Raw genomic sequence first — 13,516 nt, 5'->3', positions numbered from 1 at the left:
ATGAAGAAGTGTATGTGGCTCAACCACCAGGTTTTGAGGATCCTATGTATCCAAACAGGGTGTATAAGTTAAACAAAGCCCTTTATGGATTGCTCAGGCTCCTAGAGCATGGTATGATGAGCTGTCAACTCATTTACTTGAAAATGGTTTCACAAGGGGAGCCATTGACAAGACACTCTTCTACAGAAGAAAAGGGTCGGATTTGCTGCTTTTACAAGTCTATGTTGATGATATCATCTTTGGATCTACAAATGAAAATATGTGTTTGGAGTTTGAAGAGGTGATGAAGTCCAAGTACAGCATGAGTTCCATGGGTGAAATGAATTTCTTTCTGGGACTGCAAGTTCAACAAAAGGATGAAGGAATCTTCATTCACCAAGCTAAGTATGTGCAAGACATTTTGAATAAGTTCAACTGTCATGATTACAAGGCTGCCTCAACTCCAATGGACACCAAAGAAAAGATGATAGCTGATGAAAAGGGGGAGTCAGTTGATGAACATGAATACAGAGCCAAGATTGGATCTCTGATGTATCTGACTGCAACAAGACCAGATATCATGTTTGCTGTTTGTGTATGTGCTAGGTTCCAATCAAATCCAAAAGTCTCCCACATGAATTCTGTGAAAAGAATATTCAGATATTTGAAGGGAAGACCAGACTTAGGGATTTGGTATCCAAAGAACCAATCCTTTGATCTGATTGCATTTACAAACAGTGATTATGATGGATGCAATATGAGTAGAAAGTCAACATCAGGGGGATGCCAGTTTTTGGGTGAAAGGCTAGTGTCATGGCAATGCAAGAAACAGACCACAGTGTCAATCTTCACTGCAGAAGCTGAATATGTTGCTGCATCTGCCTGCTGTGCACAAGTTCTCTGGATTCAGAATCAGATGCTGGATTATGGTTTGAATTTTCTAAACACCCCTATTCTGATTGATAATACTGCTGCATATTTTACTGTTAAGAATCCTGTGCAACATTCTAAGACTAAGCACATTGAAATCAGACATCACTTCATCAGAGATTGCAGTGAAAAAGGTTTGATTGAAATGCAAAGAGTTGATACAAGTGATAATCTGGCTGACCTATTCACCAAACCACTTGATAGAACCAGGTTCAACTTTCTTTTGAAAGCCCTGGGGATGATCAACTCTGATGAAATCTGATTAAGGATGTGTGCTTGGTTTTGTACCTCTATGTGCTACTTGAATATTTTAGAAGAGGTCACACATGTTGAATATGTTGCTGAATATGTTGCTAAATATGTTACTGAGTATGTTCTATGCTATGTGACTTAACTGTTTCTATGTGTGTCTCTCTGTGGTAACTGATTATTTTCTTAGAGATTACACATATTGAATATGTTTCAACTGAATGTTGATTGAATATGTTTTGATTATGTCACTGTTTTGAAGTTAACTGATAGGTGGTTAAGTAACTATCTGTGCAATTTGTTTGAAATTGATGATAATTCTTGACTATCATGTTAACTGATCTGATGTCATGATAAGTAGTTTGATCTGTTTAGGTGAGATTAATTGCTTATATAATGTCATGAGTAATCACATGTTTATGGTTACTTGAATATGTTCTTAATCTGATCTTCTGAAGTTGTTAAGATAGAATAGACATTGAATGTGAGTACAGTCTGTTTTTCTTGATGATGAAAGAATGATTAAGATTTGAGTATGTGAAGCAACTGTTTGTGTCAAAATGTGTTTTATGTCATAATTAAGTGATTCAATGAAATTTATAATGAATTTTGCATAAATACTATATTTTGGTCAAAACATGAGCAAGTTGATTAATGGTGTTGAGATATGATAAGATTATTCAGTTCAAGCTTTTAAGAAGCTTAAAAGAAGGATTTTTATAGGGAAAGGTCTCAAGTAGTTATTTTTGTTGAAAAATTATGTCATTTGCCCAGTTGGAAGGACATGCACTTATGTATGTTTGGTCCTTAAATCTCTATAGATTCAAAGGATAGCCATTGACCTGAAAACTGAATGCATTTGGGGCAATTATGACTTGTTTCTTATTTCTTCACTTAAAACTATGTCAATAACTCTGACTTTGGTAGGACATATATTCACATGTATGTTTGGTCCTGTTGACCACCTTTGGTCAAACATGATAGCCATTAACCTGACAATGAAGAGGTATTGGGGTGATTGAATATTAAACTGTATTTCTGGGAAATGATAGTACATTGCCTACTTAGCTGATCATATGGAATTAATAGGCTAAAAAGACCTTAGTATAGTCATTAACATATATGGTTGCTTTCCCATGATGATGTAAAATCTAAAGTGATATAAACATAATGAATATGCTAATCTTTATGTGGAGATGCATAGTTGTTTTGCATGTCTCAAGATAGATCTCTCCGAATGATATGGCAGAAAAGTGATTACCCAGTCATACACGAGCCTGTTGTTATTTGGTCAATCAAAGTGAAACATTTTTAAATATGACAAAGAACATTCTTTAAGAAAATTTGAGAAAATATAAAAAAAAGGGGACAAAGACCGAAAATACGGATAAGACCGACACATTATCTGAGAGAATATTGTGTGTGTGACGGCTGTCCTAGGATTCCTCATAAACCCTAAATCGATTACTCCTTTTGTATGATTAAGATTATATAAATGGAAATCTTTTGAGTGAATCATGTGTGGGTCTTCTATCATTGAATATTCATTGCAACCGTATGTTTGTTATTGATTCCGCCTTTAACAAACGGTCATCTTTCTAAACATAGTAACCCGTCATTAACTCGCTTGTCAACACGATTAATTTTGTGTGAGTTATGACATGATTGATTAAGATCCGATCCGAATCGACCATCAAAACTTGGGACCTGACATTATATGTTATATGTGTATATATTATCAGTATTAGTAGTTGTATATGTGAATAATATTAAGGTGAAGATCGAGAGCGATTTAGACAGCACTTCGTTAATTACTCTCAAAACTTAAATTAAACGTGAACAGTGTTCACCTATAAATAGAGGATGGGGTTAGTTCGTTAACATTCCCTAACGAACTAACGCCCAACTCGTTACATACATTAAAGTTAAATAACCATAACAAATCACCCCTTGATTCGTTAACATCCCCTAACGAATCAGGAGGGAATAAACTTAAGTCTTAGTTCGCTAAACAACCTTAGCGAACTAGACCTTACATTAGCGAACTAACAAGATAACTTAATTGTTTATTACATTAAATAAAACGTCAAAAACGTTAAAGATAAATACAAAGACTCGAGACGCAAAACCGTGCACTAACACTTAACTTCAGTAGTGCCTACCACTCTCAAACGGCAGAGTTTGCTCATAATCACGCTATTAATCGGAGTACTAGTTTTAGCCCGTTTGAGGTGGTCTATTATGCTAAGCCCCGTGGTCATCTCGATTTGATGTCACTTCCTGTTCTGGGTTCTGTTCACAAGAAGGTAAAATATTTTGTGATGGGGTTACATGAAGTTCATGCAGCTGTGCAGGATAACTTGGCCCACGCTAATTCAAAGTACAAGCAAGCTCTAGACCAAAAGCGTAGGCAAGTTAATTTTGAAGTGGGTGATTTTGTTTGGGCTGTTTTGACTAAAGATCGTTTTCCAGTTGGGGAGTATGATAAATTTTCATCCAAGAAAATCGGGCCAGTGGAGATTGTGCAGAAGATAAATTCTAATGCTTACCGTCTGAAGTTACCAAGCCATATTCGTTGTTCTGATGTTTTCAGTGTTAAACATTTGCTGCCGTTTATGGGGATTCGTCTGATGATGAGACCACTGCAGATTCGAGGTCGAATTTTGTCTTACCAGGAAGGAATGATGGAGGCCCAAGTATTGAAGAGTGTGCCATTTTATATTTGGAGGCCCATGATCGTGCTTCCAAAGGTGGCCCACGAAAACGGGTATAACTTGGCCTACGGAACTCCGTTTCAAGCCTACGGCCAGTTGAATCGAAACTTGAGACGAGGAGCACGTTGTGGCAAGCAGCCCATGGCGGTTTTTCGCTTTTCTGAAGCCCAAAAACGCCTCCTAAATAAATTTGGGCATATTTATGTTTTTTCGTCAGTTTTTACATTTTTATTTTTGGATTTGTGTTTGGCCCATGGCCTTTTTTGGGCCCATTTCGAATTTGAAAGTCTATTTATATGATGCTAATGTATTGTGCAGACTTGAATTTTATCAACAAAGAATTTTCTTTTCATTTTCCTTGACTTGTGGGTGGGATTTGAGATTTATGAAAAGTTCATCACGGGCATTCACAGAATCAACGTGATTTGATCTTCGTTATCGTTTTATTGCTACATCAGTTAGTATCAAAGACGAATTCTTGGCTCAAAATGCCTCCAAGGAGAAGCATACCAATCGACAAGGTTTATGAACAAGAGTTGGAACAACGATATATGGCACGAGTGGAGCAACGATTGGATCAAGTGGTTGATCAACTCACTGATCGAATGGCTGACTTGATGAATCGTAGAAGGCAGGCCCCTGAAACAAGGAGGGGCATGAGTTTGATAATCCATTTTTTGGTAATGATGGTTCGTCTTCCGAAGAGGGGTACGGGAGGGAACCAAGGAGAGAACATGGAGATGGAAAACGGCGTTTGGATGCTGGGATACGAACTGATATCCCAAAATTTGATGGGACTAGTTTGGATTCGGAAGGGTTCATTGATTGGTTGGCTACTATAGAGGAGGTGTTTTGAATTCCGAGAGGTTCCTGAAAATAAGCGGGTACCTTTGATCGCTACCAGGCTACGTGGGAGGCCGTCAGCATGGTGGAAACAATTGAAGTTGACACGAAATAGACTCGAGAAGTCAAGGATTGTGACATGGGCCAAGATGAAAAAGTGTTTGCAGACTAACCTTTTACCTCACAACTTTCAACGGTTGACGTATCAACGTTTGCATAATCTGAAGCAGGGATCCAGATCGGTTGATGAATATACGACAGAGTTTTATCATTTGGTTGCTCGTAATGATATTCAAGAAACCAATGAACAACTCGTTGCTCGGTATATTAGGGGTTTAAGGATCCAGATCATGGACTTTTTAAATCCTTTTGGTCCGTTAACAGTCTCCGAGGCGCACCAACGGGCATTGGGTTTTGAAAACCAAAACCGTCGGGTGGGCGGTTCGTATTCACCAGCCCCTGCTGTAGAAAATTCGGAATCGGGTGGTGGAGGACCTCGTGTCGTGCCTAGTCAGCAGAGGCCAGGGGTTAACAACACTGGGTCAACTTCTAAGTGGGCCAGTAGAAGCGGGGTGAAGTGTTTCAAATGTGGTGAGACAGGACATCGGCAAGTTGACAGTGAACAAGCTGGTAAGAGGCATTTGTTTGTTGAATCTGAGGATGAACAATATAAAGAGTATAAAAAGGCCCCAGAGTATGATGAAGAACCCGAGGAAGTTGAGATTCCTGAAGCTGTGATTACTTTACTTGAGGAATTTTCCGATGTTTTCCCTGATGAATTGCTAGATGGGCTTCCACCTTTGCGTGATATCCAACATCATATTGATTTGGAGCCTGGTTCACAATTGCACAATAGGCCACATTACAGGATGAGCTCAAGAGAGCATGAAGAGTTGCATAAATTGGTTAAGGAGTTGATTTCTAAGGGTCATGTTCGTGAAAGTATGAGCCCTTGTGTTGTTCCCGCTTTGTTAACTCCAAAGAAGGATGGCATCTGGCGGATGTGTGTTGATAGTCGAGCCATCAACAAGATTACTGTGAGATACAGTTTTCCTATTCCTCGAATTGATGATTTGCTTGACCAGATTAGTGGTGCTACTATTTTCACAAAGTTGTATTTGAATAGTAGTTTTTACCACATTCGTCTTAGACCTGGGGATGAATGGAAAACTACCTTCAAGACTCGTGAAGGGTTGTACGAGTGGTTGGTGATGCCTTTTGGTTTATAGTAATTCTTATTTATAGTACTTCTTTCAGTGAGCACGCGTGGTTGTACGAGTGGTTGGTGATGCCTTTTGGTTTATAGTACTTCTTATTGGGAAGTTTGTGGTGGTATATTTTGTCGATATTCTTATTTATAGTACTTCTTTCAGTAGCACGTCATGCATGTCAGGAAGGTTTTGGCCTTACTTCGCAGAGATAATTTCTATGCAGCAACAAATAAATGTGTGTTCATGACCCCTAAAGTTTTGTTTTGTGGGGTATGTTATTTCCGGTGATGTGATACAGGTGGATGAGTCTAAAGTAGAAGCTGTTCAAAACTAGCCAACTCCTACCACCATTACTGAAGTCCACAGTTTTTATGGGCTTGCTTCTTTTTATAGATGGTTAATTCCACACTTCAGTTCCATTATGAATTGTTGTAAAAGTAGGATTACACGGCCGAGTAATCTCCGAGTACTCGCTACAAGGTATGTCGCCGAGGAGAGTTTATGTAAATCTGCCTAGTTACTAAGAATTGGTCATATGTGGTCAACCTCAACCATAACCACATCTTATCGATGAACTTTGACCGATTCTGACTCAAGAAAATAAAACATAATTCATATTTCAATAATATTAAAGAAAAAATATCATTTTTTAATTAATGATTAGTAATTTTAGAATATTTTATTATTTAAAAATGTATTTCTTTTATTTATATTGATATTCACCTATTTTGTTATAAATATTAGTAAAATTATGATATTTGACATATATATAATATTCAAAAATTAATTTTCTTTATAATTACCATGCCCGAGTACTCTTCGAGTACTCCTCTAGTACTCCTATTACACCCAACTCCCCAGTCGGCCGCCTAGGGTCCGCTTAGCGACTTTTGCAACCTTTTATGGCCCCTATTACAGACTACACGAGGGGAAAGACGTTTGTATGGACAAAGAGGGCAGAGTTAGCTTTTGAAGTTATAAAGGGAAAGCTCACTACCAAGTATTTCTTGACTTTTTGCAAGTTTTGAACTTCATATACTGATGCCTCGAAGGTTGGGATTGGCGGGGTTCTCAGTCAAGGGGGTCGACCTATTGCTTATTTTAGCGAGAAGTTAACATGGGCAAAGTTGAGATATAGTACTTATGACCTGAAGTTTTATGCAGTGGTCCAGGCTGTAAAGTATTGGCGTCAATATTTTCTTCATAAAGAGTTTGTTTTATTCACTAATCATGATTCTTTAAGGCTTATTCGCACGCAGGACAAGATATCTCACAAACACGGACGTTGGTTATCATTTCTTGAAAAGTTTACTTTTGTGGTCAAACACAAAACTGGTCTTTTAAACTGAGTTTCTGATGCCTTAAGCAGGAGGGGAAATCTTCTTGTATCCGTGTGAGTTAATGTGCCGGGATTGGATAATATTCGTGAGCAGTTAGCCATTGACCTGCATTTTTCAGTTGTGTTGCAGGGTGTGCAAGCGGGTCAGAAATCAGACATTCATTTGCATGATGGGTTTTTGTTCTAGGGGAATAAGCTATTTATTCCTGACTCCAGTCTTCGGTTGAAAACTATTCAAGAGTTACATGGGGAGGGTCTTGTTGGTCGTGATCGTACTTTACAGTTGGTGCAATTTTCTTACTTCGGGCCTAATATGAGGAAATAGACAGATCGTTACGTTAAAAGGTGCCGAATTTGCCAAGTCTCAAAGGGTGCGGCTACTAATGCGGGTCTTTATATGCCTTTGCATGTCCCTTCACAGCCTTGGACTGATATTAGTATGGATTTTGTGTTGGGGTTACCTCGGACTCAGAGGGGTAACGATTTGATCTTTGTTTTTGATCGGTTCTATAAAATGGTGCACTTTATTCCTTGCAAGAAGATGACAGATGCAGTTAATGTGGCTCAGTTATTCTTTCGGGATGCCAATCGTATGCATGGTTTACCATCTTCTATTGTTTCTGATCGGGACACTCGTTTCTTGAGTCATTTTTGGCGCAGCCTATGGAAAATGGTGAACACTCAGCTTAACTTTAGTAGTGCCTACCACCCTCAAACGAATGGGCAAACATAGGTTGTTAATCGGTCACTTGGTATTCATTAATGATATCTTGTGGGTGATCATGTGAAGTCTTGGGATCAAAGGTTATCTCAGGCGGAGTTTGCTCATAATCACGCTGTTAATCGAAGTACTGGTTTTAGCCTTTTTGAGGTGGTCTATTCTGCTAAGCCCCGAGGTCCACTTGATTTGATGTCACTTCCTGTTCCGATTTCCGTTCCCAAGAAGGTAGAAGATTTTGTGATGGGTTTACATGAAGTTCATGAAGCCGTGCAGGAAAACTTGGCCCCGCTATTTCAAAGTACAATCAAGCTGTAGACCAAAAGCGTATGCATGTTGATTTTGAAGTGGGTGATTTTGTTTGGGCTGTTTTGATTAAAGATCGTTTTCCAGTTGGGGAGTATAATAAACTTTCAGCCAAGAAAATCGTGCCAGTGGAGATTGTGCAGAAGATAAATTCTAATGCTTACCGTCTGACGTTACCAAGCCATATTCGTTGTTCGGATGTTTTCAATGTCAAACGTTTGCTGCTGTTTCATGGGGATTCGTCTGATGATGAGATCAATGCAGATTCGAGGTTAAATTTTGTCTATCCAGGTGGGAATGATGGAGGCTCATTTGTTGAAGAGTGTGCCATGTTATATTTGGAGGCCTATGATTGTGCTTCCAAAGGCGGCCCACGAAAACATGCATAACTTGGCCTACGAAGCTCCGTTTTAAGCCCACGACCAGTCAAAAGGAGTGTTTGTGTGAAGATCTGTACGTAACATGGTGCTTTGTGATTTTGTACTGTCAGGTCTCCAATCACATTGCATTCGGGACATCTAATAGCATCTCATTTGGGGTATTCAATCACATCGCATTTGGATCTCCAATCGCATTGCATTCGAGAACCCAATTGCATCGCATTTCCGTATCCAATCGCATTAGAATTCATGCGCGATTGCGATTCCTTGTACATAGAATTTTTTTTGAGATTCTGCTGATTTGAAGGTTGTTTTGATTTTGTGTTTTTTGATCAACTGTTAAAGATGTCTTATGAACCAGAATTGTTAAAGAGCTCCTTGATACTTGAAAATGATGCTGGGACCGTCAACAAACCACCTAGACTTCTGAACTTTGAAAGCAACTTTGAGCATTGGAAATGGAGGTTCAAGAACTTCTTAAGAGTAAATGACTTTTCTATGATAAGATCTATAGATAATGGACCTCATAGACCTGTAATGTTAATTGCCGATGGTCTTGTTGATGTTCCTCCTGAAAGTCTCTCTAATGCTGATAAACAACTGATGCTTATAGATGAAAATGCATATGGGTATCTCAGTATGGGATTATCTGCTGAAATCAATGAAAGCATAAGAGAATGTGCTAGTGCAAAGGCACTTTGGGATGCCTTGGTGAAGAAATTTGAAGAAAACTTAGATATGAGGGAAAGCCGAAAGGAAATGTTGAAAGACAAATTCAATATGTTCGATCATGTTCAAGGGGAAACAATTTCATCACTCCTTAATAGATTTGAAGCCCTGAATGCAAAAGTGAGAAGTGCTGGTATCTTTTGGGATCCGTCTGAAATAAAAAAGAAGTCGTTGAACTCATTGCCTTACACGTGGAACAATAATGTAACCACAATCAAAATATACACGAATCTGAACTCAACAACTCTTCTGCAGTTAACCTCCACCATTAGATAATTGGAGATGGATGATAAGTTCCGAATGAACAATCACATCAGTTCTCAAAATCATGCATGTGTTTCTACAGGTTCAGGGGTTGGATCAGCTTTTATGAGTCAACATGTTAGTACTTAATGTCTATCGCTTGGGTCTTGTATGTATTGGATAACAATTGGAATGTATTTTTTTATGTTATATAACGTATACGGGACTTAAACGACGTATAAACATACACACCGTGTAAGTGCATAGTCTTGTCTATAAATAAGAGTTAGATCTTATGCGCTGGTGGTTAGTCATTCAAAGGTACCAGACTTGTAATATTGTTAAATCATCTTTGCACTTTGAGTGTTTTGATAATATATGAAGAATTAAAAAGACTAATTGTGCATTTCACTTTGTTATGGATTCCGCACGTAACCTAGAAGAGTAGATATTGTCATACATCGATCCTACACGTCATCAGATGTTCCTTCAAGTAGTATCAGAGCTTTTGGCTCATTATCCACTTATAAATAACAAGTTTTATCTATTTTATACCTTATTTTCACCATATCAGAAGATTTCACCGTCAAAGGTTCCTCAAAATCACACAAGATGTCTTATTTTTTAGTCTACTTCAGTTTCAGACCTTCAACACATCATTTTCACAAAAAAATTTGTAAATCATGTTCATTTCAAATTATACGGCAATAAGTTCCCACCGTATATCTCTTTCACGCCGGATAAGTTCCTCCATATAACTCATTTCCGTCGTATAAGTTCCTCACACCCTATAAGTTGCCTATGTACAAGTCTTATCCACTGTTTTTGAAACATATACACGGTGTAGACTTACACGTTGTGGAGAATTACACGTTGCTAAATACTACGCTGAGAAGACTTACACGCCAAAGAAACTTATATGACGCCAAAAAAAAAATTCAAGAAAACGGACAACACGAATGCTTTTGTTTCCTAGTCGTCAAGTCTGCTTCAGAATTTGAACTTGAAGAGTGAGATGAGAACCTCTAACAAACCACCAAAGCTTCTTAGAATGGAAGATTATCGATCCTGGGCTGACAAGTTTGAAACTTTTAATCAAGCTTTAAACTATGACACTTGGATTGATGCGGAAGAGGAATATATCATTCCCAAGAAAGAGAATGGAACCAACTATCGGCTATCTCAAATTCCTGATACTGACAAAGTTGTGTTTATTAGAGAGAAGAAGATGTTAAAGGCTTGGAATCGAGAAGCCTGGATATGAGTATATTGACAAATCAGCTGATGCATTACCTGAGGAATGGGGTACCTTTATCATGATACAACAATCTAACCCCGTTGCTATGCAAGGATGAACTTGGCAAGATTCATTGAAAAGCTAGAAGCACAAGATTTGGAGTTAATAACGAAGCAAAAGATGAAGACTTCGTTGGTAAATCAAGATATTGGACTTTATTATAAAAGGTTATCTTAATCGGCTACTCAAAATCCCAAAATTCAAAAACAGCCTTTTGTGCTGATATTGTGGGTGATGCTTTCGTGGGAAGTCAACAAAGTTTGACATCAACTCCTCAATTTGGTAGTATCTATTCAAGTACCGTTCCATCTGATCAACAATCTCAAATCAATACCAACCAGAACCAAAACACTGATGTTCTTCAATGCAATATTCTTGTCAACATCAAGAATGCTAATAGACTTACTGTTGATAATGTAAAGAGCACATGGAATTTCTTGCGTCTTTCTTGGAATCTTTTGAATGTCTCATTGCTGGGAGAATTGGCAACTTCAACATGACCAAAGAAGATTATAACCAGATAGACCTTGAAGAAATAGAGATGCTAGATATCAGATGGTGTATGGCAAGCATTGTGAGAAGGGCATAAAGGTTCAAAGAGATAACCAGAAGAAATTGTCTAGATGGAACTCTTTCAAAGCTGGGCTTTGTTGGAACTAAAAATGATCAAGGAAGAATGTAATCTTCTCAACCTATTCAAGAAATATGCTAAGTATAGAATACGAGCAAACTAGGCACTTCGAGCAAGCCAAATACTTGTTCTAGCAAGGTATCTTACTTCGAGCAAGGTTATCTTCTGGAATTCTTCTAAGTGTTTAGTTCGAGCAAACTACACTTCATCAAGCAAGGTTATTCTTCAATCGAGCTAGGTTTGTTTCCGAGCAAACCCTTGACTTAGCGAATCTTAAACCAAGTAATTTAGTGGGTCAAGCAAGGTTTCAATAAAGATAAATCTTGTTAGTACACGGTTTTGTGTCTCGAGTCTTTTTAATTATAGTTTTGTATTTATCGTTTAATTTAATGTAAAAGTTATTATTAAATTAAGTTAGTTCGTTAGAGGAACTGTCTAGTTCGTAAAGGATGTTTAACGAACTAGACCATAAGTTAAGTTCCTCCTGATTCGTTAAGGATGTTTAACGAATCAGGGGGTGATTCGTTAGTGTTTACTATTTAATGTAATGTAACGAAGCAGGAGGCTAGTTCGTTACGGAATGTGTAACGAACTAGACCTGTCTTCTATATATAGTGGGTTTTTCCACAGATTAATTTAGTTTTGAGTTCACGTATTGAACCTTCAAAGCTTCATATATTTAATATATTCCATATAATATATACACCTATATATAACTAATACTAATATAAACATAACATATAATCTATAAGAGTAATCTTGAACTAGATCCGTGAATCATTAATTAATCTTTAGATCTGAGATCTGAGAGTTTATCAAGTGGTATCAAAGCTTTTGGGGATTCGATTGCTCTTGAAATTGTGCAATAATTCGTTAATTAAAGACTGATACGTATAAGTTTAGTATTATTTGGTTTTTGGTTTGAATTTGATCAGATATAGAGTGAATTTGATTGAATTTGGATTGAATTTGGTTTGATTCGTGTTTGGTAAGGTATAAGGAAGGATTGGTGGTTTGGAATTGGAAATTGGATTGGTTTTGTGAGTTTGGTTTGGATATGAGTTTGGCCAAAACAAATTATTGTTTTGGTGCAACTGGATTCGTGTTAAAGTAAATTGGTTTATGGAATCTTTAGATTTGGATTTGCGATGATGTTCCGAGTAATTCGATAGGTAATTTGGACGATTTGGTGTAGTACTGAATATGTATCATGGATTTGGGACTTGTTTGGTGTTCTTATCTTTTTCCAGAAATCTGGAAAAACAAGATGAAGATTTGAAGATCTTCATCTGTTGTTGAAGATTCGTTAAATCTTCAGCTAATTCGTTATTCTTGTTAGCTAATTCGTGTGCAATTCGTTACTCAGTTCGTTACATATTCTCATTCGTGTTATCTAATTCGTGAGACACGTGTCTGATTCATTAACCTTGAACCTAACAAACCTTTGCCATGTGGCAAAAGGTGTTAGAGTTTGTTATAACCGTTATAACAACCTGATTCGTTATAGTTGATTCGTTATCAACTATAGCAAGTTCGTTATTTCAATTCATTAAGTTGAGTTTGTGATTCGTTAAGCTTGACTTAGTGATTCGTTAAGGAAACTCAGCAATTCGTTACCTTAATTCGCTAAGATTTCACTTATTAATTCGTTACTTGATTCGTTAAGTGACCTTAGTGATTCGTTATCTTAAATCGTCACTTTGAATTCAGATTCGCTAATCTGTTTCGTTAATCTAATTCGTCAACCTGTTTCGTCAAAGTTGACCTGATTCGTTGACTCAGTTCGTGTGACACTGTTCCAGATTCGTTACACAAACAAGTTTTAATTCGTGTTACTTTATTCGTTAAAAATTGTTTACAATTCGTTAATCTTACTATTCCTTGTTCGTTTAAGATATTTTCAAGGTCAACCCTTGAAGTTTGATTATCTTATCAAAATGGCTGGTA

This window comes from Bidens hawaiensis, unplaced genomic scaffold, assembly GCF_021521415.1.
Source record: "Bidens hawaiensis isolate Kalapana, Puna unplaced genomic scaffold, B.hawaiensis_p1.1 tig00000670_1, whole genome shotgun sequence".
Lineage (NCBI taxonomy): Eukaryota > Viridiplantae > Streptophyta > Magnoliopsida > Asterales > Asteraceae > Bidens > Bidens hawaiensis.
The sequence above is the reverse complement of the archived record's forward strand: the minus strand, read 5'-3'. Positions refer to the sequence as shown.